The following is a 25,745-nucleotide window of genomic DNA, read 5'->3' on the forward strand; positions in this document are numbered from 1 at the left end:
GTACCTGGATGGGAGATCACCTAGGAATACAAGGTGCTGTAGGCTTCCTTTTTTTTTTCATTTGGGCGTTGACTTGTTTTTTCCCTTGTTTCCCCAAAGTGCATTTTGGCATTTGTCAAGGGGGTTGACGGTGCCCAAAAAGATTGGCTACGGCCACATCACCTTGAAAGCGCCCCATCTTGTCTCACCTCAGAGGCTAAGCAGGGGCTGAGCCTGGTTAATACCTGGATGGCAGACCGCCTGGGAATACCAGGTGCCGTAGGCTTATTTTTTTTTGCGTTTACTTGTTTTTTTCCCTTGTTTCCCAAGGTGACTATATTGGCGTTTGTCAAGATGGTTGAGGGTGTCTGAAGAAATTGACTATGGCCACATCACCCTCAAAGTGACTAATCTCGGAGGCTAAGCATGGTCAGGCCTGGTTAGTACCCGGATGAGAGACTGCCTGGGAATACCAGGTGCCATAGGCTTCTCTTTTTTTTCTTTTTTTGGCTTTTTTTTTCAAGAGGGTTCAGGGTGCCCAAAGCGATTGCCCATGGCCACATCTCCCTGAAAGCAACTAATCTCATCTGATCTCGGATGCTTAGCAGGGTTGGGCCTGGTTAGAACCTGGATGGGAGACCCCCTAGGAATACCAAGTGCTGTAGGTTTCTTTTTTTTTTGTTGTTGACTTGTTTTTTTCCCTTGTTTCCTAAGGTGACCATCTTGGCGTTTGTCAAGAGGGTTGAGGGTGCCGAAAGACATTGCCTATGGGAACATGACCCTGAAAGCGCCTGATCTCGGAGGCTTAGCAGGGTCGGGCTTGGCTAGAACCTGGATGGGGAGACCCCCTGGGATTATCAAGTGCCGTAGGTTTCTTTTTTTTTTTTTCTTTGGCGACGATTAGTTTTTTTCACTTGTTTCCCAAGGTGACCATCTTGGAGTTTCTCAAGAGGGTTGAGGGTGCCGAAAGAGATTTAATACGGCCACATCACCCTGAAAGTGCCTGATCTTGTCTGATCTCGGAGGCTGAGCAGCGTCTGCCCTGGTTAGTAGACATGGACGCCGTCGATAAATTCATTTCGTTCTGTTCCATTTTGATTCGTAATAAAATTAATTCGTACTTCGTATTTCGTGCCCGAAATTCCGTTCTGTTTCGTACGAAATACGAATTGTCGTTAACGTGTACGAACGTTCTTTACGATAAATTTAAAGGCAAAAACATTGCTCATTATGCTTATTATGACTTGCAGAAGACTTCTGTGATAGAAGTCAATGTAAGTTGCCTGAAGACATCAGTGAAGGACGTTCATCCTCTCTGGGCAGGCTGCCAAGAAAAGAACAAAATGATACAATGTTTCTTCTTCAATGGGCTGAACTCCATGTGTAGAAGTTCTCAGTTTAACCATTTAAAGACTAAATCTTTTCTGACACTTGTTGCTTACAAGTAAAAATCCAGTAGGTCTTTCAAACGCAAGTTAGCCCTTTTTTTTTTCAGTCGACCTCTAGGGAGCAGTGACATTAGTAGCGTGACATACAGCAATGACACCTGCACCGTGATAGAGTGATCTGACAACAGCACCGTGATAGAGAGCACTGACATCAGCAGCGTGACATACAGCAATGACACCTGCACCGTGATAGAGAGCACTGACAGCAGTGTGACATACAGCAATGACACCTGCACCATGATAAAGGGCTAATTTGCATTTGAAAGACCTCTGCACAAATACCACGTCACAAAATATTGCAACAACCGCTATTTTATTACCTAGGGTCTCTGCTAAAAAAAAAATATATAATTTTTGGGGCTTCTGAGTGATTTTCTAGCAGAAAATACTGGATTTTTACTTGTAAGCAACAAGTGTCAGAAAAGATTTAGTCTTTAAATGGTTAAACTGAAAACTTCTACACACGGAGTTCAGCCCATTGAAGAAGAAACATTGTATCATTTTGTTCTTTTCTTGGCAGCCTGCCCAGAGAGGTTGAAAGTCCTTCACTGATGTCTTCAGGCAATTTACATTGACTTCTATCACAGAAGTCTTCTGCAAGTCATGATAAGCATAATGATTGAGATCCGGAATTCGTAAACAAAAGTTCGTATTCCGTACAGAATTCGGACGCACGGCAATTTGTATTTCGGATCCTCCCGAACGTACAAATTTTGAGAAATTCGTACGAATTTGCGATTCGTACGAAACGAAGCGCACATGTCTACTAGTTAGTAACAAATGTGAGACATCCTGGCAATAACCAGTCCCATTTGCTTCTTTTTTTTTTTGGGCGTTGACTTGTTTTTTCCCCTACTTTCCCTAGGTGACCATCTTGGTGCTTGTCAAGAGGGTTGAGAGTGCCCAAAGGTATTGCTTATGGCCACGACACCCTGAAAGCAACCAATCTCGTTTAATCTCAGAGGCTAAGCAGGGTCGGGCCTGGTTAGTACCTGAGTGGGAGACCGCCTGGGAATACAAGGTGCCGTAATTTTTTATTTTTTTGCCGTTGACTTGTTTTTTTCCCTTGTTTCTCAAGGTGACCATCTTGGCGCTTGTCAAAGAGGGTTGGGGATACCCAAAGAGATTGCCTACGGCCATATCACCGTGAAAGCGCCCAATCTCGTCTGATCTCGAAGGCTAAGCAGGGTCGGGCCTAGTGACCATCTTTGCATTTGTCAAGAGGGATGAGGGTGCCCAAAGAGATTGCCTATGGGCTGGGTAGGGCCTGGTTAGTACCTGGATGGGAGACCGTCTGGGAATACCAGGTGCTGTAGGCTTTTTTTTTTTTTTTTTAGAGTTGACCTGTTTTTTATTTCTGGTTTCCCAAGATGACCTTCTTGGCATTTCTCAAGAGGGTTTTGGGTGCCAGAAGAGATTGCCTCTGGCCATTCCACTCTGAAAGCACCCAAGCTCACCTGGCCTTGAAGGCTAAGCAGAGATGGGCCTGTTTAGTACCTAGATGGGAGACCGCCTTTTTTTGTGGTTCCCCAAGGTGACCATCTTGGCATTTCTCAAGAGGGTATTCCCAGGCGGTCTCCCATCTAGGTACTAATCAGGCCCGTCCCTGCTTAGTATCAGATGCTTTCAGGGTGATGTTGCCATAGGCACTCACTTTTGGCACCCTCAACCCTCTTAACACCAAGATGGTCACCTTGGGAAACAAGGGAAAAAAAGAAGTCAACTATGCCATATTAGCACCTAAAGAAATGAGATAGGCAGTCATAAACTAAAAGATGCGTAAATTCCAGAAAATGTACCATCGTTTTCAGATGCTATAACATTTGCGCAAACCAATAAATATACGCTTATTAACATTACCAAAGACATGTGGCTGAATAAATTTTGACCTTAAAGTATGAATAAAATTGAGTTTATTGGATTTTTCTTTTAACAAAAAGCAGAAAATATAAATTTCTTTCAATATTTTAGATTTTTCCGTTTATATCGCAAAAAAAATAAAAAATTGCAGAGGCAATCAAATACCTTCAAAATAAAGCTCTATTTGTGGGAAAAAAGGATGACCTACGTGACCCACACTGACCTACCCGACACACGCTGACCTACCTGACATACATACACTGACCTACCTGACATACATACACTGACCTACGTGACCCACACTGACCTACCCGACATACATACACTGACCTACCTGACCCACACGACACACTCTGACCTACCTGACATACATATACTGACCTACACGACACACACTGACATACACTGACCTACCTGACACACACTGACCTGGTACCTGACATACAAACTTGATTGACCTACCTGACCAGGAGGAGATAGACTTCATTTGTTCAGGTACTACAGCAGCAGCTCATCCGTGGTGCTGGTGTGCAAGGCAGCCAGAGGAGAGCCGCCCACCCAAGTGGGTATTGATGTGGTGCGGCCGCCGCATTGTCATTTCTGCTGCCTTCTTCCTGCTCCAGGACAGCGAGCTGGGAGAGGACTAAGATTGGAGGAGTGTAGGCTAAGGGAGCCGCTGCGAATGCTGCTCAGGGTGGCGACGTCATCCCTTTCTCTCCCTCCTGGGCTCTACACTCCACGCTACCATAACAGCTGCGGGACAATCCAGACCAGAAGTCGTAGGCCAGGCCCCATGAGCACTAGCGCGGAGGAGGAGGAAGTGCAATCCTCCTCTGCTTTGAATGTTGGGCAGTGTGGGCACAGTGGGCAGTGATGTTAATGGTTGCTAGCCGCCAGGCGGCTATAGCAATCAGTGACCAAGAGTAAAGTCGGGTGGAAGCGGGGCAGAGCTAAAGCTGGAGCCAACCATGGCTCAGTCTGCCCCTGTTCCCTGCATTCTGGACCGAGACTCAAGACTCTGGGCTATTGGTCCCAGACTATGGCCACCCCCTAAAGACGCCTCTGTTTGTCCCCAAAGTAGGGACGTACATCAGAATGCAATGGTCGGCAAGTGGTTAAAGCGAAGCAGTGCCGAATTGCAAAAAGTGCTCTGGTATTTGGCCAGCCAAATGGTCCGGCGCTGAAGTGATTAAATGCCCAAAATGGTCCTTGGTGACTAAAAAAGGCACACTCCGAGGACCTTTTTGGCATTCAAAGGTCAGGTGACCAGGGGCGGACTGACAACTAATGGGGCCCCCAGGCAATAGAAGCTCATGGGGCCCCCTTGGGCGCCACACCTGCACAGGCAGACACGGGGGGAGCACACAGGGGGGAAACTGGAGGAAGAATGCACACGCTCACACAGGGACACACACACACACAGGGGGAACCACTTACACACACACGGGGACACACACAGGGGAAGACACACACACACAGGGGGAGACACTCGCACACAGGGGGAGAGACACAGGGCAAGAAACACACACACACACACACACACACAGGGGGAGACACACACACACACAGGGGGACACACACAGGGACACACACACACCACACACTCACACGGGGGGCACGCACACTCACACGGGGGGGACACACAATCACATGGTGGGACACACAATCACTCACACAGACACACACATTTATACAGGGGGAAACACACACACAGGGGGGAAGACTCTCTCACACACACACACACAGGGGGAGACACACAAGGGGAGGCACACACACACACACAGGGGGACACATTCTCTCAAACAGGGGGACACACACACGGGGACACACACACACACCACACACAGGGACACACACACACACACACACAGAGGGGGGATACACTCACACACACACAGGGGGACACGCACACTCACACAGGGGGAGACACACACAGGTGGACAGGGACACACACACACGGGGACACAAACACAGGGGGACACACACACACGGGGGACACTGTGGGTTGGGGGGGATCCGGGGCCCCATGCATTCTGTACCGCCGCCTCCCATCACTTGTGGCAGGCCCAGGCTTCACTTACCGAATGCCGATAATAACGGCGCAGCTCCCCGCCGGCCCCTCCACTCTTCTGCTGTGCCCGTATCACATGCCGCGATCATGCCAATTACAATACTGCTAACGGCGCACTGCTCCCCGCTGGCCCCTCCTCCCCTCCCGTCCGTCCCAGGTGCTTGTACGGTATGCGTTGTGACATCACCTGGGACGGACGGGAGGGAAGGAGGGGGGCGGCGGGGAGCAGCGCACCGTTAGAAGTACCGTTAGCAGTACTGTAATCGGCATGATCACGGCATGTGATACGGCACAGCCACTTCAAGTGGCCTCTCATGTGGCCGAGACCGGGCCGGGCCCCTAATGACCTCGGGCGGCACCCGAGTGACCGACTGGTCCGTCCGCCCCTGTCGGTGACCAAAAACAGCTGGGTGTGCTGTTTTTTTTCACTGGGGCCCATTTTTGGCCTCCAAGGATAATATTTAGCCTAGAAGGGCCAGGCTTTTTTTGATCACTGAGGACCATTTTTGGTATTCAATGTTTGGTTGTTTGTATTGCACAGTGACCTTTCTGTAACCTCTAGCCTCCCTCTGCTGTGATTTATTACAATGCACAGTAGGTAAAAGTACCTTTGCCGGGTTAGCCCCCCCCATATCAATATTTAAAAAAAATCGTATTCAGTTTGTTAGATCTTTTTTAGATCAGGTTAGATCAACTGTTTGCGTTAGTTCTCACACAGAAGAAGCAATATTAACAGTTATTTGCAGGGGGGCTAACCCGTCATCAGCCCGCCTTATCAAATTTTCTGGCCAAAAATCATTCAGGCTGATAAATATATTTGTTAGATCCGCTAAGATCAAGTGGTTTTAATGTTAGATCTCACATAATTAGAGACTTATTAAGAGATTAATGAGAGGGGCTGCCCCCTCCCCTTATCTCCTTTCCCATCAAAATAGAGATATTATGGACGGATTAGCCCCCCACATGCAATTTTGGCCAGAAAAAAAATATTTGTTAGATCCGGTAAGATCAAGTGGTTTTGACGTTGGATCTCACATAATTAGAAACTTATTAAGTGAATAATGAGGGGGTTGCCCCCCTCATTTAATTTTCTGGCCAAAAACCATTCTGGCTAATATTATTTGAAGAAAAGGGGAAATTGAAAAAAAGGGGGACTGGAGGGTAACCAACCCCCGGGACTTTTACAACGGCACCAAATATATTCAATCCATAAATAAAATCATTGAAGTTTTTATTTTAGTGTACAAAAAGCATTTATCAAACAATTACATCCATTTCCATATAAAATAAAAGATGCGGGTATACAAAAGTTGGTATATAAGCCTACAAGGCTCCATAAGTTACCACATTTATATACGATTTAAACTGCATTGTCTCTTTCCTACATGTTTCGCTCTTCTGAGCTTCCTCAGGACAATTGCAGAATACGGCAATCAGTAGAAAACTGAAATTATACAAACAGATCATTTGTTTAGAGATACAAATACATAGATAGTTCTGTACACACACAACCCCGAGGGGTACAAGAGGTGTTTTGCCCACATAGGCTGACACATCTACATTGAGTAGATCTGGTGGTAGGATTCATTCATGTCCAGCATATTGGTTGGAGAGGAATGAAGCCCCCACCCTTAGAGTATTAAAACACAGAGCATAGTTTGCATATCAATATTCAGTAACCTATTAGTTCTCCAAAAGGGAACAACCAGACCATACCATATGGATGGTGTCCCAAGATTGAATACATAAGGTATAAAATATAGTTCTCCTCTATGGAGATTGCAGATAGGGTCAAAATAAAGATAAGAATGAAAATAAAATAAAATGTGTGAAGAATACAAATACAATGAAAAAGGTGAAAAATAAAAGTAAAAAATATTGTAATGAAAATAAAAAAATATATAACAAATGAGAACAAGAAAAGCATCTTACCCAATATGTCTGGTAAATTAATACAAATTGTCTATCGTAGTTTTCAAATGTTCTATGCATCTATTAGTACTTAAGTGAGGACAAACTTTTTTGTCATCAAGCATGCGGACCGTGGCGAGGGCACCCACCGAGGACCCCCCAATTGCTCCCCCCCAGGGATCTGCAGAAGCACGAGAAACATATATATAATATAATATATGTAGACCACTTCAATGAAGTGTCAAAAATGGCACAATAAACACTATAGAACATACCTGGTGGAGCCAAGGAAATGGCTGAACTAGAACCAGTTAGGCATACCCAGTACCTACGAACCCTATGTGTTGTCAGATAGAGATTAAACAAGGTATAAATTCTGAACACAAGAGATCTCTCTGTGCTGTTTTCTGAAAGAAAAGAAGAAAAGCCATGTCCCCATCAGTGTTGTATAAACATCTCAAGAATATAGAATGCGTGACTCTAGACTTGGACTTCCGGATCATCCGTCTAGTCCCATCAGAGCCATTCCATTCCTACCTGTTGAATATAGTGGTATGATACAGTCAAAAAGGTTTAAGTGCTTTTTCATACGTGCAGCAGCTCCACATGTCGGCTTCCATCGCTTGCTTGGATGACACTGACCGGGACCCGCATTATAACTCGTGCTTCCAGCCCGGCGGCATCTGACGTCACCGCCGGGCTGCGGGCACACCTACTGGGAGGATCTCCTCCGTGCGTGTCTAGATGGCGAGTGCGCATGCGCAAAGGACGTAATTTACGTCCATATAGCGCGTCGGCCATGTTGGATTCTGGCTAAAAGTCAGGAGATTTACAAGCGATCTCCTTCGTGCGCGTCTAGATGGCAGATGCGCATGCGCGAAGGACGTGATTTACGTCCGTATAGCGCGTCGGCCATGTTGGATTCTGGCCAGAGTCAGGAAATTTGCCAGTGATGATCCATCTGTGCCAGTACTCTGATAGAGACCTGACATTCGGTCAGAGACAGGCAGCCATGATGGCTAAGGGCAATATGCCCTGATCTTACTCTCGGATAAATCAAAGTGCAAATACACAGAGATGAAAATGGGCCGACATAAATGTCAATCACCATACATCCCTGATTTCAAAGATGGAAAAAAGAATTGTTTGCAACAGACAAGCAAAAAAAGAGAGAAGGGGACCTCACATTTAGAAACGGGGCGGGCCGATCGAACCCCCAACTGGTTGGAAAAGGTTGTAGGTCAGACCCGCCCCGGGGTGCCCGTACAGACCCAGGAAGGGCAAGGAGCACTCGGAGGGTCCCCCTCAGGTATGGAGCCCCCTCCCAATCCGCGAGCCATCAGACATCCACGCCAATATATTGCCTATTTGACAAAATACAATCATTTATTATTACAATATACCAGGGGGTAAAAAAAAAAAAAAAAAGTCATTTAAAGAAAAGGTTCGAAACTGATTGCATCATTAAGTCCCGGGGATCGGGTAGCCTCCAAATTAAATATCCATCGAGTCTCTCGTTGTAAAAGAGTATGATTATAATCCCCCCCTCTATCTCCCGGGGGAACATATTCCAAAGGAAAGAAGTGCATGAGACCATCGTTGAACTGATGATATAAACCAAAATGTCGGCTGATTGGAGTTTCCATCTTCTTCCCCCGCACCAGGGACACATGGTCCCTGATGCGGTGGAAGAAGGGACGCTTTGTCTTCCCAACATAGAAAGCATTGCATTGACAAACCATAATGTACACCACCCCCACTGATTGACAGGTCACAGCAAATTTGGGTTCAAATAAACGACCATTTGGCAGACATATGGATCTCGATGCATGTAAATATCTGCAAAAACCACATTTGTGGCACGGGGTACATCCTGTTTGTTTAGGACCCACCTTTACGGGGGGGGGGGAGAAATGACTTTGTACTAGAGAATCCTTCAAAGATCGTGATCTCCTATACGTGATACCCGGATATTCCGGGAGATGTTTTGCTAAGAGGAGATCCCCCTTCAAGAGATACCAGTATCTCTGAAGGATTCCTTTAATTTGCAAATGTTGTTCTTTGAATGTGGTGATGAATCTAACCTCTTCATTCCTCCCCCCTTTACTATAGAAGTATGGGGAATAATAATGGATGCTGCCCTCCGAGTTGCAGAGGGTCTCATTATTCTTGCTGGGGATATGAATGTGGTGCTCTCACCTGATGCTGACAGATTTGGAATGGCGCCTAAGCATGGCTCCCCGCTGGCTCAGTGTATTGGGTCATATAACCTGGTGGAGGCCTGGAGGTGGAAAAACCCACATGTTAGAGCTTACTCCTGTCACTCCACCATGTTTAATACTCTTTCTAGGATTGATTTATGTTTTGTGTCCAATGAATTATTGCCGAGAGTGCTGGAGGCCCAATATCTGCCTCGTGCTGTCTCGGATCACTCCCCACTTCTGGTCACCTTTGACATGGAGAGACCGAGAGGGTACGTGGTGTGGAGGTTGAGCCCATTGTGGCTCAAGGAGGAAAGTTTTGAGAGGTCTACGCAGTCGTCTATTGGTGACTTCTGGGTGGACAACCGGGCAGGGGCCCCTGTCGGAGTCACCTGGGATGCGTTTAAGGCCACACTTAGGGGCTCAGTAGCCCGTTGTTATTAAACAACTTAGATCGGATAGGCAGTAGAAACTCCTGGAGGCAGAAAGGAAAGTGACAGATGCAGAGGTGGAATACATAGCAAACCCCAATTCAGATACATATAGAGGTTGGAGGGAAGGGGTGCGCCACTTAGATCTTGTATTAGTAGAAAAGACCCGGAAACATTTTTTTATACCAGGCGCAGCGCATATTTGAATTTGGTAATAAGAATAGTAGGCTGTTGGCATACCTGGCCCACTCACAGCAAACCCCAGCTTTCCGTGGCAGGCAATCTCATTGGAGAAAACAGCTTTGCCGATGCGACCCAGATTTGGGAAAAAACACAACGATGTTTACTCCAATGGTTGCACCCTTTAAAACAGAGCATGTGTTCTGCTATGCGATTCTTTAAAGCAACGTACCAACGCTATTTAAAAAAATCTGACCTTTGAATGAACATCTACATTTACAAGGAATTCTAAATACATAAATAAAACAGGGCATACCCTGTATGAGGTGGCTGTGCAGTGCAAGGGTGCTTTCCGTGGCAGGCCATCTCATTGGAGAAAACAGTTTTGCCATTGCGACCCAGATTTGGGAGATACCGCAACGATGTTTACGCCAATGGTCACACCCTTTAAAACAGAGCACATATTCTGCTATGCAATTGTTTGAAGCAATGTATCGACGCTTTTTCAAAAATCAGGCCTTTGAAGTCACATCTACATATATTTACAAGTACTTGCAAATAAATAAACCATAACTGTGCAGTGCAAGGGTGATGGCCATGTCCGGCAATCTCATTGGCGAAAATGGTTTTGCCATCATGACCCTGATTTTGTAAATGATGTAAACGTTTACTCCAAGGAATGCACCTTTAAAACAGAGCAAGTATTCTGCTATGTCACCATTTGAAGGAACACATTGATGCTATTTAACCACTTGCTTACTGGGCACTTAAAGAGGAAGTAAACCCTGATGAGTTTACTTCCACTTTCATTCCCTGTAAAGGCAAAGCATAATGGACTACTATGCATCACATAGTAGTCCATTATGTGTCACTTACCTGACACAGGAGCCAGCAAAGTCACCGCTGTCCCCTGTAGTTCCAAGCGTCCATCTTCTTGGTGGGTCTCGCTGCTCCGGCACTGTGATTCGCTGGAGCAGCGATGTCGTCACTGCTGCACATGTGCACGGGAGCTGAGACTCTCGGCATTGCCATCATCGACGATACCCCGCTCAGTGCACCGCTGTCTACGGCGCATGCGCCGTAGATAGCGGTGCCCGTCTTCGGGCAAATATCTCCTAAACCGTATAGGTTTGGGAGATATTTCTTGGACCTACAGGTAAGCCTTAATCTAGGCTTACCTGTAGGTCAAAGTGGTTTGTAAGGGTTTACAACCACTTTAAAAACACTTCCTGCCCAGACCAATTTTCAGCTTTCGGTGCTCTCACACTTTGAATGACAATTACTCAGTCATGCAACACTGTACCCAAATTAATTTTTTGTCCTTTTTTTTCCCACGAATAGAGCTTTCTTTTGGTGGTATTTGATCACCTCTGGGGTTTTTATTTTTTGCGCTATAAATGAAAAAAGACCGAAAATTTTGAAAAAAACGCATATTTCTTTGTTTCTGTGACAGAATTATACAAATTATTAATTTTTCTTCATAAATTTTGGCCACAATTTATACTGCTATATATCTTTGGTAAAAATAACCCAAATTAGTGGATATTATTTGGTCTTTGTGAAAGTTAGAGAGTCTACAAGCTGTGGTGCGAATCACACAAAATTGATCACATCTGATGTACTGGTGGCCTATCTCGCTTCTTGTGACCCGAACAGGTCAGGAAAGTACAAATACCCCCCAAATGACCCCTTTTTGGAAAGTAGACATTCCAAGGTATTTAGTAAGAGGCATGGTGAGCTTTTTGATGTCATTTTTTTCCCACTATTCTTTGCAAAATTACTCCACAAAATTGTCATTGTAATAGGTTATTTCTCCAACATGGCATGTGTATACTACAAATGACACACCCAAAAAAATTCTGCTACTCCTGAGTATTACATTACCACATGTGTGGGACTTTTTCACAGATAGAGAGGCCCAACATGCAGGGAGCGCCATCACGTGTTCTAGGAGCATAAATTACACATCTAACTTGTTGACTACTTATTACACTTTTGAATGCCCTGGAGCACCAGGACAATGACACGTGGCACTGATGACAGATGGCACTAATATGTGCCACCGATGACAGATGGCACAAATGTGGCACCGATGAAAGATGGCACTAATATGTGGCACCGATGACAGGTGGCACCGATGAAAGATGGCACTAATATGTGGCACCGATGACAGATGGCACAAATGTGGCACCGATGACAGATGGCACAAATGTGGCACCGATGACAGATGGCACAAATGTGGCACCGATGACAGATGGCACAAATGTGGCACAGATGACAGATGGCACAAATGTGGCACAGATGACAGATGGCACAAATGTGGCACCGATGACGCATGGCACTGATAAGTGGCGTTGATGACACGTGACACTGACAGGTGGCACTGACAGATGGCATTAATACGTGGCACTGATGAGATTGCACTGATGACAGATGGAACTGGGGACAAATGGCACTGACAACATGTGGCACTGGGGACAGATAGCACTAACAGGTGGCACTGGGGCAGGATGGCACTTTAAATTTTATTTTTATTTTTTTAACAATGACGGCCGCTGCAACCATTCATCTCTCCCTTCTCACACTCTGTCTGTGTGAGGAGGGAGAGCGGCGCTGAGAGATCTCATATGTTTACATATGAGATCATCTCCAATTGGACACGCCGATCGCGATGTAAACGGCCGCTGTGATTGGCAGTTTACAGCGATCTGTGTTTGCCTGTCCCCGGGTGACACGGCAAACACAGAACTTCCAATGCGCGCCCGCGGCGGCGCGCATTGCCGAAGTAAACAGGACGTCCAGGGATGGCCACCCGGAATGAAAGCGCCTGCTCTACGGCCGTCATTCGGCTATAGGGCGGGCGCGAAGAGGTTAAAAAAATCTGGGATGCGATGCACATATATATTTTTACAAGTACTTATAAATAAAAATAAAACATGGGATCCCATGGATGAGGTTGCGGCTTTAAACGTCAGGCAATCTCATTAAAAAAAAAAAAAGTAAATTTTTCTTCAAATACCGCAACAATGTTTACTCCAATGGTCACTACATTTAAAACAGAGCACGTGTTCGCTATGCGATCGTTTGAAGGAACGCATCAACGCTATTGCAAAAAAAAAACATGGGTTGTGCTCAACCTCTATCTATAGCTAGAGATACGAGTAATTAGAAAAAAATAAATCATGGGATCACGTGTATGAGCTAGCTTTACAATGCAAGTGTGCTTTACAGGTCAGGCAATCTCATTGGAGAAACCGGTTCATGCCAAGATACACATTGATGGAGGATCAAAGATGTGTGATTTGATGGAAAATAAATGTCATACACATACAGTAGGATGAGTGTTTGTTGGGTGAAGGGGGCCAGAGCATAAAGAGGCTGTGAGGAAAAGGAGGGCCAGGAGTGTTGGGGCTATGATGTGAAGGAAGGTTCAAGGACAGTGATGTTGCAGGGGAAAGTGTGAAATTAAGGGGGGATCGTGACATCCAGGGTCTGGTACTTACCTGCGATCCCATACCTCAGTTGTGGCACAGAGAGTGTTCTGCGTGTCCAGCATGGCAATTACCAAAGAGCTTTAGGAACTTATGAGTAAACCGTATATTGGAAATACAATTCAATACAGGAGACATGAGGGTAGCCTGCTCATTAGAGCTTACAATCTCTAAAACAGATAAAATAAAAACAATTGATTTTTTTTTATAACTTAATTAAGATTTATTTATTTTTGTTGTTTTTCAGATCAGTGCTTAAGGAAGCTCACCACATGAATTTTAGAATCAAAATTACACAGAGGGAAGTAAATATTACAAGTAACACTACAAGCTCAGAATACATCAAGATGGAAGAAACGTCATGTTATAGATGGTGCAAAAAGTCATCTTTCTCCCCCTGCCCACCATGTCTCTCTTCTCTCCTCTCCCTCCCCACATAACTAGAGTATGTAAATACAATTAAACTCTGTATTAACAGGTGTGCCCTCTTCTTGCCTTTCAGTGTCCTTTATTTAAAAAAAAAAAAAAAAAATGCAGGTTTATTTCCTTTTTAGTTTTTTTTTTTTGGATGGAGGCATGGGTCCCGTGACATTCAGCTTGGTATTCTTCAACCACGCTCATAGGATGCTCTTGCGGTTTGTTCTATTTCTCATTTTCTCACATGCAGATCCCTCTGTTGTTTGTGTAATTACATCCCATCAAGTTGATTCCTTACAAAAGAAATAGAGAGTAAACAGGTGAATGCAAGTTCAAAGATGCCTTACCGATTTGTGAACATTAATTATTGGGAGTAACATCCCCTAGAGCAGGCATGGCTAAATGATGGACCCAGTCACTGTCCTATTTGCATACTCACAGGGTGATCGTGCGGATGGGAATATGGTTGAAACAGCACCACATCACAAAATGAATTACAACATTGATTTGCTTTTTTGGAACCCTATGGACTTTATAGGCACGAAAATACAGTGATATATCTTTAAGAAAAGATATGATTTTTATACTTACCATAAAATCCTTTTCTCTGCAGTTCACCACCTGACACAGCTGCTCTTAGACCACTGGGACATCCCCAAGCAGTGCCAAAATGAGGGGTGGCAAAACAGCATAAAAACTACACCCACTAGTATAAAACTTTAACCACAAAAAACGACATTGTGAGTGTGACCAAAACTTTTTTTACCCACCAAAAAGGCAGGATGCTCCTCAACTAAGGCACTACCACCAAACTGCACCAGAACTGCGGTAACAAATGCAACAGTGCATTACTTAAAAAGGTACTGCGTTTTTACCAAAAAACAAGGAAAAAAAAACGTAAGTGCAATTGTACAGCCGCCTGCAAAACTTTGCGGCCAAAATGGGCATCGGCCCCATGCACCGACGTCGACCTTGTAGAATTTTGAAACTGTCGCTCAGGGGGTGACTTGGTCGCCTGTTCACAGACGCTTGATGTCGGAAGGCCAAAGTCGTTCCGATTGCCTTGTGGAGTGAGCCGTGACCAGAAAGGGGGGCACCTGCCTCTTCAAAGCATAGGCCTGTACTACAATCTGTCTGATCCCCCCCTGGAAATGGTGGCCGACGAGACCGCCGTGCTTTTTTTTTTTTTCAAACAGCCACCGAAAAACAAACAAGGAGTCTGACTTCTGAAAGGGAGGTGTAGCAGACAAATACACCCTCAGAGCCTTAACCACGTCCAGGGCATGAAGAGCCACCTCCTTAGAATGTGTCGACTTAGCACACAGAGATGGTAAGACAATGTCTTCGTTGATGCTTTTCTGCCAAAACCACCTTCGGCAGAAAAGACTGTTGGACACAACATCACCTTATCCTTGTGGATCACCAGATAGGGCGACTTGCAAGACCAGGCCGCCGGGTACAAAACCCTCCTGGCCGAAAGTAATGGCCGCTAGAAAGACCACTTTCTGGGAAAGAGTCAACAGAGGGATCTCTGATATTTTCAAATGGCGGTTTTTTCAAGCACCGATAACGCCAGGTTCAGATCCCACGGGGGTAACGGCCCACGCACGGAGGAACTACATTTTGGACAGCTTGAACAAAAAGTGCTCGCTGGAAAAAAAAAAAAAAAAAAAAAGACAGCCAACGCTGATATTTGTCCTTTAAATATGGTGCTTAAAGCCAATTTCTGAACTACTCATTGCTGTAGAAACAGGATCAATCCTGGATATAGGGGAAAAAAAAAAAAAAAAGGGAGCGCGGACGCCATCCCTTCTCACACATGGAGATGTAGGCCTTCCAGGTACGATGACCTACCGAGAAGAAGCTTTCCGTGCTCTCGGCATAGTTGGAATCGCCGAGTCCCAAAGACCCCGGTTCCTCAACACCCAACTCTCAATAGCCATGCCGTTAAAACCAGCGATGGTAAAGCAGAACGGAGAATCGGAAATCGAGACAGAAGGTCCTCTCGTAACGGCAGTCGACACGGGGCGTCCGCCACCAGGTCTGAGTACCAGGGTCGCTGGGACCGATCTGGGGCAATCGGTATTACTGGGATCCCCTCTGTTACCACGTCTGCTCCGCTGAGTGGAGGCCGTTTCAACGGAGGAAAGGCATAGATCAGCTGGTGCATAGATCAGCTGGTGCATAGATCAGCTGGTGCATAGATCAGCTGGTACTGATCCCCCATGGCACCACCAGCGTGTCTGCCCAAGGATCTGTTGCCCTGGACACGAACCTCGGCACCTTCCCGTTGAGACGGGCGGCCAGAAGAGCCACGTCTGGTGTGCCCCATCGCGGGCACAGTAGCCAGAACGCCTCCGGATGCAATGGCAATGCCCATTCTCCTGGGTCCAGCATCTGGCGACTTAGGTAGTCTGCCTGCCAGTTCTCCGCTCCCGGGATGTAAACGGCCGACGGGGGCAGGTACATGTCGCTCTGCCCACTGAAGGATGTGAGTGCAAGCGTCCTCCCGTGCAGCGGCCAAGCTTCTTGTTCCTCCTTGGCGACAGAATGTCACGGCAGTGGCAGGCATACGTCAGAGTGGAACCTGATCAAACGCCCCTCAAAGTCTTATCGACCACGTGGAGAGGCATAGCCTGATCGCTCTCGGCTCAAGCAGATTGATCGGCAACTTGGATCGCACCACCCACCGACCAGAGGCCCTGAGTCGACTGAACTTTCATTACCCTACCCCAGCCGGTTGGGCTGGGGGCCGTGGTGATCACTGTCCATTTCAGAGGTAGGAACGACTTCACGGACCAAAGTGCCGGGGACCTCAGCAGGGAATCCCTGACCAGCTGGCTCACCTGAATCTGCCCATCCAGGGATAAAGGAGATTTGTCCCATTTTGTTAAAATCTCCTTCAGCAGGACTCTGGTGTGAAACTGGGCATAGGGTAATGCCTCAAGGAGGCCACCATGAGTCCCAGAACTCGCATGCAAAGCGTAGCGACGACCCCCTGTGCGGTTCCTCAACAGTTTTACCGCAGCTCTGAGAGTCTGCAGCAGCTTGTCTGAAGGGAGAAACGCTCTTGCTTCCATGGAGTCCAGCAGTAAGCCTAGCTACTCCAAACGCTGAGTCGGTACAATCACCAACTTCTTTAGGTTCAACAGCCAACAAAAAATTGCTGCAGGGTCTGCATGGTGATCGCCACATCCTCCTCCTAACTCTGAAGCAGAAGATGCTCTCGGAAGGAGATCGCCTAGGTATCCCCCGATCGCGATCCCACAGCGTTGCAAAACAAGAGACAATACCTTGGGGGAGGGCAGAGGCAAAACCAAAAAGGCAGAGCCACAAACTGGTAGTGGGCTTCCTAGACTGCAAATCGCAGAAATCTCTGATGCCGAAGGCATATGGGTATGTGCAGGTACGCATTCTGGATGTTCAAGGCCACCAGGGAGTACCCTTGATGGAGTGCAGCGATTTCTCAGCGATTCCGTTCTGAACCTCTGTACTTTTGCAAAGTAATTGAGGGCTTTCAGGTCCAAAATTGGACGTTCCCCTTCCATTTTGCAGGTTCGAGTAGAACCCTTGGAAACATGCCAATTCCTGGAACGGGTAATATCACCCCACGACTAAGCAGGTCCCTTACCGCCCCCTTCAGGGCCTCCTGGCGAGCTGGGAGTACGGGTATGCTTCAGGGGAAGAATCTCTTTTGCGGCCAAGAGAGGAACTCTATCTTGTAGCCTGAGGAAATCAGATCGCAGACCCATTGGTCGGACAGCCGAGAGGCCAACCGGGCTGCAAACTCCCGAAGGCACCCCCCCCCCCCCCGTCTTGCGGACGGGAGAAAACCTTCATGAGGTAGCACTTTTGCTCGCAGGCTCGTGGTTCCACACATGCTTTGGTCCTTTAAAGGTCGTCCTGTCGGGGGACGCTTGGTCAAAGCCCTGGGTGGACGAAAAAGCCGTTTGTGAGTGGAGAATGAGGGCCCTTGCCAACGGCGTGGCTCCTTAGCCTTCCTAGCCTTCCTGGCCTGTGGGACTAGTGTACTCTTACCACCTCTGGCATTTTTAATAATGTCATGCAATGAGGCTTCAAAGAGACGGTTGCCAAGGAAGGGAAGATCCGTCAGGGCTTTTTTGGATGCCTGGTGAGCAGGCCAGCATTTTAGGCAAATCGGGCGCCTCAGCACCACTGCTGATACTGAAGGCCTGGATAACAGAGGAAGGGTATCCAGGGCTGCATCACAAAATTGTACTTCGGGCCTCGCACTAGTTGGTCTGCTAGTTAGACAGGAGAAGCCTGTTGCTCTCCCAATTCGCGGCGCAAAAGTTTTGCCCACTCGGTTAGTGTCTGAGACACGAGTGTGGATGCCAGTACCGGTCGCCTAGTTGACCCCACATCCGTAAACAAGGAACGAGCCTCTGCCTCGGCCTTCCTGCCCATGGGGTCCTTAAAGGCAGGAGTCCCCTCTACTGGGATGGTGGTTACTTTGTACCGGGGGGGGTCCACGACCAGAGGAGCCGACAGCTTTTTGAGAAAGGGGATAACGCACCACCATGTATTTGGGGTCCGAAAAGCTCAAATTGCGGTCGACACCGTTCCTTGTAAATGAACTTAAGTCACATACGGGAACAGCTTAAGTCAACGGGCTGGCTTACGGGACCCAAAAGGCAAAAGGGACCCCGCTACATCAGCAAAGGGATCTTCTGGCTCCCTCCCGATTCTTCACGCACAGCTGTGATAAGTGCTCGAAACAAGCGATTCTCGCGCACGGACCCAGACGGGGACTCATCTTCGCTGTCAGTTCGGTCCTGGTCAGCGTCATCTGAAATGACAGAGCAGGGGGGGGGGGGTCACCGGCCTCAGCAGGGCCCGAGTCTGCATCAGAGCTCCCCTCCAGAGGACGGGGGCCGGTTTTTACAACCTTTACGCCCACGCACCGCCTCCATCTTGGCAACAAATAGAGGACCGCCGACAAAGCATCCAGAGGCACTGCCTGCAGGTGAACCGGTTGCAATTGCCTGGATTTCGGGGGAAGAAACACCAGTTTCTGAAGCCATGCTGACCCAACCCCAGCGATGGCAAAACTTGGCACCCCAGATGTTTTGGAAATACATTTCCCACCATGCTCAGGCACTCTGCAGTGTAGGGGTGCATCATGGGAAATGTAGTTCCAAAACATCTGGGGTGCCAAGGTTTGCCATCACTGCCCTACCCTGTCTGCCACCTGTTGGGGACTTAGGAAAGCGATGGTCCCACCCTCCTAACTGCTGCTGGCTGATGGGCTCTTCCGCACAGAACTCCCCACCCTGACTGGTTCTGCGCTGGCTGTCCAGCTAGTAGAGCCTGTGTCCTGTGCCAACTCCCAGATGCATAGGAGACCGCACAGCGCTGTGCAGAGCCGTTTTGAATGGCGCTGAAACTGACCAAAATCAAATGGCCGCCGAGCGTCCAGTATAAAAAGGACATAATCACAGGGAAAACGGCCGCCAAAACACATGAAAATGGTCAGAGAGCCTGCTGCTCCTTGCCTCACCAAAGATGGCCGCCGAGCACTGTATACCACGAGGGACAGCGAACTAAACAGGCAGATAAATGGTGGTGAAACAGCACTACAGCGATCAGACACAGCCTCCAGACACCTCAAGGAGAGATCCACACACAGCCAGGGCACAGCCAGCAAGCGCAATCCCTCCCCCAGGTGAGAGCCCCCCAGAGAGCCCCTGTATATGGCGCGCGCACACACACACAGAGATCCACCTCCCAGGGATTGCCCAACTGCTCAGTCCCACTGAGGCAGGGAGAGCTGTACTTACCCGGTTCTGAAGAGCTGGGAGTCATTCCATCACAGACCCGCTCTCCAATCAGTGTGGGATGGCTGCTGGCCCGTCCCACTGAGGCGCAGAAAGGAGTAGCCTGGTCACGTGTGTGCCCCGGAGCATTTGCGCTCACCAGCCACCTCTGGAGCTGAGGCATGTCGTGGCTCTGGTCTGCACACGCTCGCTGGCCAGGCTGGAGAGACAAGGATAAGAGTATCCAGCCTGTCACCCAGCCGATAGCAGATCACAGGATCTTTAATGTTAAGCAAAAAGCAAAGCTTCTGCAAAGAAAAAATCCATGGGCCCATGGCCCCGGCGGGGTTACTAGGTCCTTCTCCTTCACTAGGCAGAAAAACCCCCCAAAAAACTGAAGCTGCAAGGCAGGCTGTGGGGTCGTCCCCCTTGGGCAGAACTAGAAAGTTGTTGTTTTTATATGACATGTTATGCCTAGTCCTCTCCTGAAGGTGGCATAACGAGCTGTGTCAGACAGTGAACGTAAGAGAAATACAGTCTATATTTTAGTACTAATTAAGTAAAACATAATAGTGCTACTTAAAAGTCTCCGGATAGCCTAATGACCAAACTAAAGCATAAAGATCACCAAAACCACACACGGACAGCCATCGTAAAACATAATTGACGTGCCAGTGAATTGCTAAAGGGCCTACCCGCATCCTAGCAAAAAAAAATAAAATGAAAGATTTATTTTTTTTTAAAAGCGGTTGCGACGCTTAACCGGCAAGGGAACGCCTTGGCCCGTGCCGGGTCAAAAAGAAGACGCCGTCAATTCAGATAACTGGTTGAGGTCAGAGCGGAGCACTTGAGGTCAAACTCCCTTGCTAAAGCCATGAAAAAAACACATGGCGATTGCCACATTGTCCGGGTGTGCAGAATAAGACTATGCTTACAGGAAGAAGTTGGCCAGATAGCCTATCGCAGAAATCCCCTGCCGTCTCAGCCATGCCAAGATCAGAGCCGGCTACTTGGTGAGCAAACGGTGAGAGCGCAAGCCAAGTCAAAACGGGAGCACGACTAGGTAAAGATGCACGCTTCCAAATGCAAGAGCAACGATATGAATAGGTGAGTGAGCTCAGGTCAAAAGGCCAGATTCACAGATCAGAGTAGAAATGGGTGCGAGACCACCTTGTCCTGGGGGGGGGGGGGGGTTGGGCTTTCACAAACCATCAAAGTGTGCCAGGCCTGACACCAGCTTAAAACAAACGGAATGAGCAGCCTCAATCACCTAGGACAGTGATGAAGGACCTTGGCACCCCAAATGTTTTGGAAATATATTTCCAATGGGGCTCACGCACTCTTCTGTGTATCATCAATGAAAATGTAGTTCCAAAACATCTAGGGTGCCAAGTTTCAACATCGCTGACCTAAGATCTCCAAAAGGTAGCAACCTGGATCATTGACTGAGGTAAACAGAGGGGCTGCAACTACAGACCTACAGAGGCAGGTTGCTCTCCCACCCAAAGACCTGTTGGGGAAAAAACTGGGGCAGAGGTTCCCCTTCCAGGACAATGACCCTAAACATACAGTCAGAGCTACAATTGAATGTTTTAGATCAAAGCATATTTATATGATATAATGTCCCAGTCAAAGTCCTAGACCTAAATCCAATTGCAAATCTGTGGCAAGACTAATAACTGCTGTTCAGATGCTCTCCATCGAATGTGACAGAGATTGGACTATTTTGCAGTTAAGAAATGGGCAAAAATTTCACTCTAGTTGTGCAAAGCTGGTAGAGACATACCCAAAAAAGACTTTCAGCTGTAATTGCAGTGAAAAGGCAGTTCTACAAAGTATTCTCAGGGAGGCCTAATACAAATGCACACCACATTTTTTCACATTTGCCAAGGTCAATAATTGACTTACTCATTATATGAAAATATGTAAATCCAACAGCATATGTCAAACTAGAGGACATGTTACGATTTTCTGCTGTAGATCTGAAATTATTTTGTATACAATAGGGTTTTTTTCCCTCAATTTTAATGTGTTTGTACCAATAAAATTCTTCGGTACATTTACTATAATTCAAAGTGTTTTGTCTACAAGTACCAAGTCATGTTTTGCTTTGGGATCAAATACTTATTTTACGCACTGAACTGCAGCTTAATTTATAGCATTTGTTTTATGAGTTTTCTGGATTTTTGGTTGATATTCTGTCTCTAACACTTAAAATACACCCATGATAAAAATTATAGACCATTAATTTCTAAGTTGGCAAACTTACAAAATCTGCAGGGGATCCAATTGTTCTCTTTTCCCACTGCACATACACACTCACCGGCCACTATTAGGTACACCTTGCTAGTACCGGGTTGGACCCCCTTTTGCCTTCAGAACTGCCTTAATTCTTCATGGCATAAATTCAAGGTGTTGGAAACATTCCTCAGAGAATGTGGTCCATATTGACATATCATGCAGTTGCTGCAGACTTGTCAGCTGCAGATCCATGATGCGAATCCTCCATGCCACCACATCCCAAAGGTGCACTTTTGGATTGAGATCTGGTGACTGGAGGCCATTGGAATACAGTAAACTCAATGTCATGTTCAAGAAACCAGTTTGAGAGGATTTGAGCTGTGACATGGTGCATTATACTGCTGGAAGTAGCCGTCAGAAGATGGGTACACTGTAGTCGAAGGGGTGGACATGGTCCGCAACAATACTCAGGTAGGCCGTGGCATTTGACTGCTTGTCGACCAGCGCACGATCCAAGTCGGCACAATGGCACGGCTGGTCAAATGGGCGTACCTGTACGTCCCTTTTAAGACATGGCTTAGTGGGCGCCGGGTACTCTGAGGGTTCCCTGCATACTCTGTCCTCCGGTGGCCTGCAATCGTGACAGAGCGGCAGAACTGGGAGATGCCTAATGTAAACAAGACAAGACATTACCCTGTTCTGCCCAGCAATATGACAGGGAGCTACTGCTCCATCATGTTTAGTGAGCCCACCCCCCACAGTTAGAATCACTCCCTAGGACACACTTAACCCCTTGATCACCCCCTAGTGTTCAACCCCTTCCCTGCCAGTGTAATTTACACAGTAATCAGTGCATTTTTATATCACGGATGCTGTATAAATTTCACTGGTCCCAAAATAGTGTCAAAAGTGTCTGATGCGTCCGCCACAATGTCGCAGTCGCAATAAAAAAAAAAGAAAGAAAAAAAAGTCATAAATCTATTTTGTAAAAAACGCTATAACTTGAGCAAACCAATCAATATACGCTTATTGCAATATTTTTTACCAAAAATATGTACAATACATATCTGCCTAAACTGAGAAAGAAATTTGTTTTTATATTTTTTGGGGACATTATAGCAAAATAAAAAATATTTGCTTAGCTTTATTTTTCCTTTAAAACAGTCGCTATTTTGTTTATAGCGTAAAAAAAAAAAAAAAAAAAAAAAAAAAAAATTGCAGAGGTGATCAAATACCAAAAGAAAGCGATTTGTGAGGAAAACATTGTTTGGGTGCAACGTCGCACAACCACGCAATTCGCAATTAAAGCGACGTAGTGCCGTATCGCAAAAAGTTCTCTGGTCAGGAAGGGGATAAATTCTTCAGAGGCTGAAGTGGTTAAACAATGCTCAATTGATACCAAGTGTACAAAGAAAATACCCCCCACACCATTACACTACCAGCCTGAACCACTGATACAAGGCTTGCATTGTATGTAAAGAGGTAAATGGCACAGCCAGAACAGCTAACAGTAAAAAGGACTGTGAACGGTCAGATCATAAACCCGATGAAGTGCTAAAGTGCATAATCCTTCATAAATGTGCAAACTGACAAAGTGGTGCAGGTGCTAATATATAACGTAAAACCCATATTAACTTGATGTAGAGCAATATCCGAATATTGCCATTAGAATTTGTTGAAACTGATAAGTGCAAAATGCTAACCGAAAGTCCAGATATACACCACAATAATTAGATGTTGCACTAATTAAAAATGTGAAGTATGGCAGGATAAAAAATATCAAAAATCAAATATATTGCCCTTTGGCATTCCAATGTAACTGGTGCAAATGTCCATAAATGATTTTCCAATGTGACTTGTGGATAGAATAGAATAGATCACATCTTATATCAAAAATAGTGAACACTCATGCTCCCCTTTTGGTTCCACACTCAAATAGCTACACCCCTGCAGGGGAAAAAGCGCATGTATTTATATCTGTCTTTGATCCTGATGTCCAATGGAATAGCCTCCTTCACGACGTATTAAATAGTGGGAGATCCACATATGAACGAATAGGAAAAGCAAACACTCAGTGTAAATCCAAAAAGGGAATTTTTTGTAATCAAATCTAAAATTGGGCACTTAGGACCTGCCAGGAGCAAATCAAAACAAAGTAGTCCATAGGTCTGGGACAGCGTGCGTTCCACAGACCGGGTATAAATAAACCGGAAGTGACATGATTGCGCATCAATCTCCACCTTGCTTGTTTCATCAGACGTCGTTTTATATGATTATGCCAAATCTTGACCCTACTATCTGAATGTCGCAGCTGAAATAAAGACTCAGACCAGGCAACATTTTTCCAATCTATTGTGCAACTTTTGTGAGGCTGTGTGAATTGTAGCCTATATTTCCTGCTCTTAGCTGACAGGAGTGGCACTCTGTGTGGTCTACTGCTGCTGTAGCACATCTGCTTCAAGGTTTAATGTGGTAAGTGGAGATGGCATTCTGCATACCTTGGTTGTAAAGAATGTTAATTTGCGTTACTGTTGCCTTTATCATCTCAAACCTGCCCATTCTTCTGACAAAACTACTTTCCATCCACACAACTGCCGCTCACTGGATATTCTCTTTCTGACCATTCCCTAACCAATAGCGATCCGCGCTATAGCCGAATGACGGCTACAGCGCGGACCTGCTTTGCCGGGACGATGTCTATTGACGTCGTCCCGTGCACGAGCAGCCTGCACGCCCCCTGAGGGGCGCACGCGGCGCGCTCTGATCAGCGAGTCAATAAGACTCGCCTGATCACGGATCGGAGCAAGGGGTCGATCCCGACCCCTTACCACGTGATCAGCTGTCAGCCAATGACAGCTGATCATGTGACACAAAGCCGGTAAATCGGCTATTTTTAGTCCTCACGCTGACAGCACGAGGAAAAAAAAAAAAGCCGATCACCGGCGGCCGTGAGAGGGACTTCAGTCACGGCCAGCTCATCAGTGCCCACCTGCCCCCTGCCTATGCCACCCATCAGTGCCCACAGTGCCACCCATCAGTGCCCACAATCTGCCTCAACAGTGCTGCACCTCAGTGCCACATATCCGTGCCACCCATCCGTGCCATCTTATCTGTGCCCACCACTGCCGCCTCATCAGGGCATTTCAATGAAGGAGAAAAATGGCCTGTTTGCAAAATTTTATAACTATTAAACAGGATTTTTTTTTTGCATCTTTTTTTGTTTGTTTAGCAAAAAATAAACTCCCAGCTGTAATTAAATACCACCAAAAGAAAGCTCTATTTGTGGGGAAAAAAATGATAAAAATTTCATTTGGGTACAGTGTTATATGGCCGCGCAATTGTCATTCAAAGTGCATCAGCGCTGAAAACTGAAAATTGGTCTGGAGGGGGGTTAAGTGCCCAGTAAGCAAGTGGTTAAAGATGGTTGTGCTTGAAGATCCCAGTTTTTGAAATACTCAGACCAGCTCATCTGGCACCAACAACCATGCCATGTTCAAAGTCACTTTCTTCCCCATTCCGCTGCTCTGTTTGAGCTTCAGAAAGTAATTTTCCCTACATCTAGATGCTTAAATGAAGTTGCTGCCATGTGATTGGCCGATTAGCAATTTGTGTTGCTAAGCAATTGAACAGGTGTACTTAATAAAGTGGCCAGTGAGTATGTAATTTTTTATATTACTTTCAGTGTTCCAAAGTATACATTAACCCCTTATAGTAGCGATTATCAGCTGTTTTTGTATT

The 25,745-nt window shown here is 46.4% G+C and overlaps 1 long non-coding RNA gene and 1 pseudogene across 1 annotated transcript in view; one reads left to right on the plus strand and one right to left on the minus strand.

Annotated features, from left to right (window-relative positions):
* The first annotated feature begins 528 nt into the window (after window positions 1-528).
* LOC143959220 (5S ribosomal RNA) lies at window positions 529-647 on the plus strand (annotated as a pseudogene).
* A 13,123-nt stretch (window positions 648-13,770) lies between these two features.
* LOC143959120 (uncharacterized) overlaps window positions 13,771-25,745 on the minus strand; it is a 61,590-nt gene continuing 49,615 nt past the window's right edge. The window contains exon 3 of the long non-coding RNA XR_013270183.1: window positions 13,771-14,282. This is a non-coding gene — a long non-coding RNA (uncharacterized LOC143959120). The remainder of the gene's footprint in view (window positions 14,283-25,745) is intronic.

This window comes from Lithobates pipiens, unplaced genomic scaffold (assembly GCF_037356315.1).
Source record: "Lithobates pipiens isolate NorthernLeopardFrog02 unplaced genomic scaffold, aLitPip1_a1.2 Scaffold_67, whole genome shotgun sequence".
NCBI classification, from domain to species: Eukaryota; Metazoa; Chordata; class Amphibia; order Anura; family Ranidae; genus Lithobates; species Lithobates pipiens.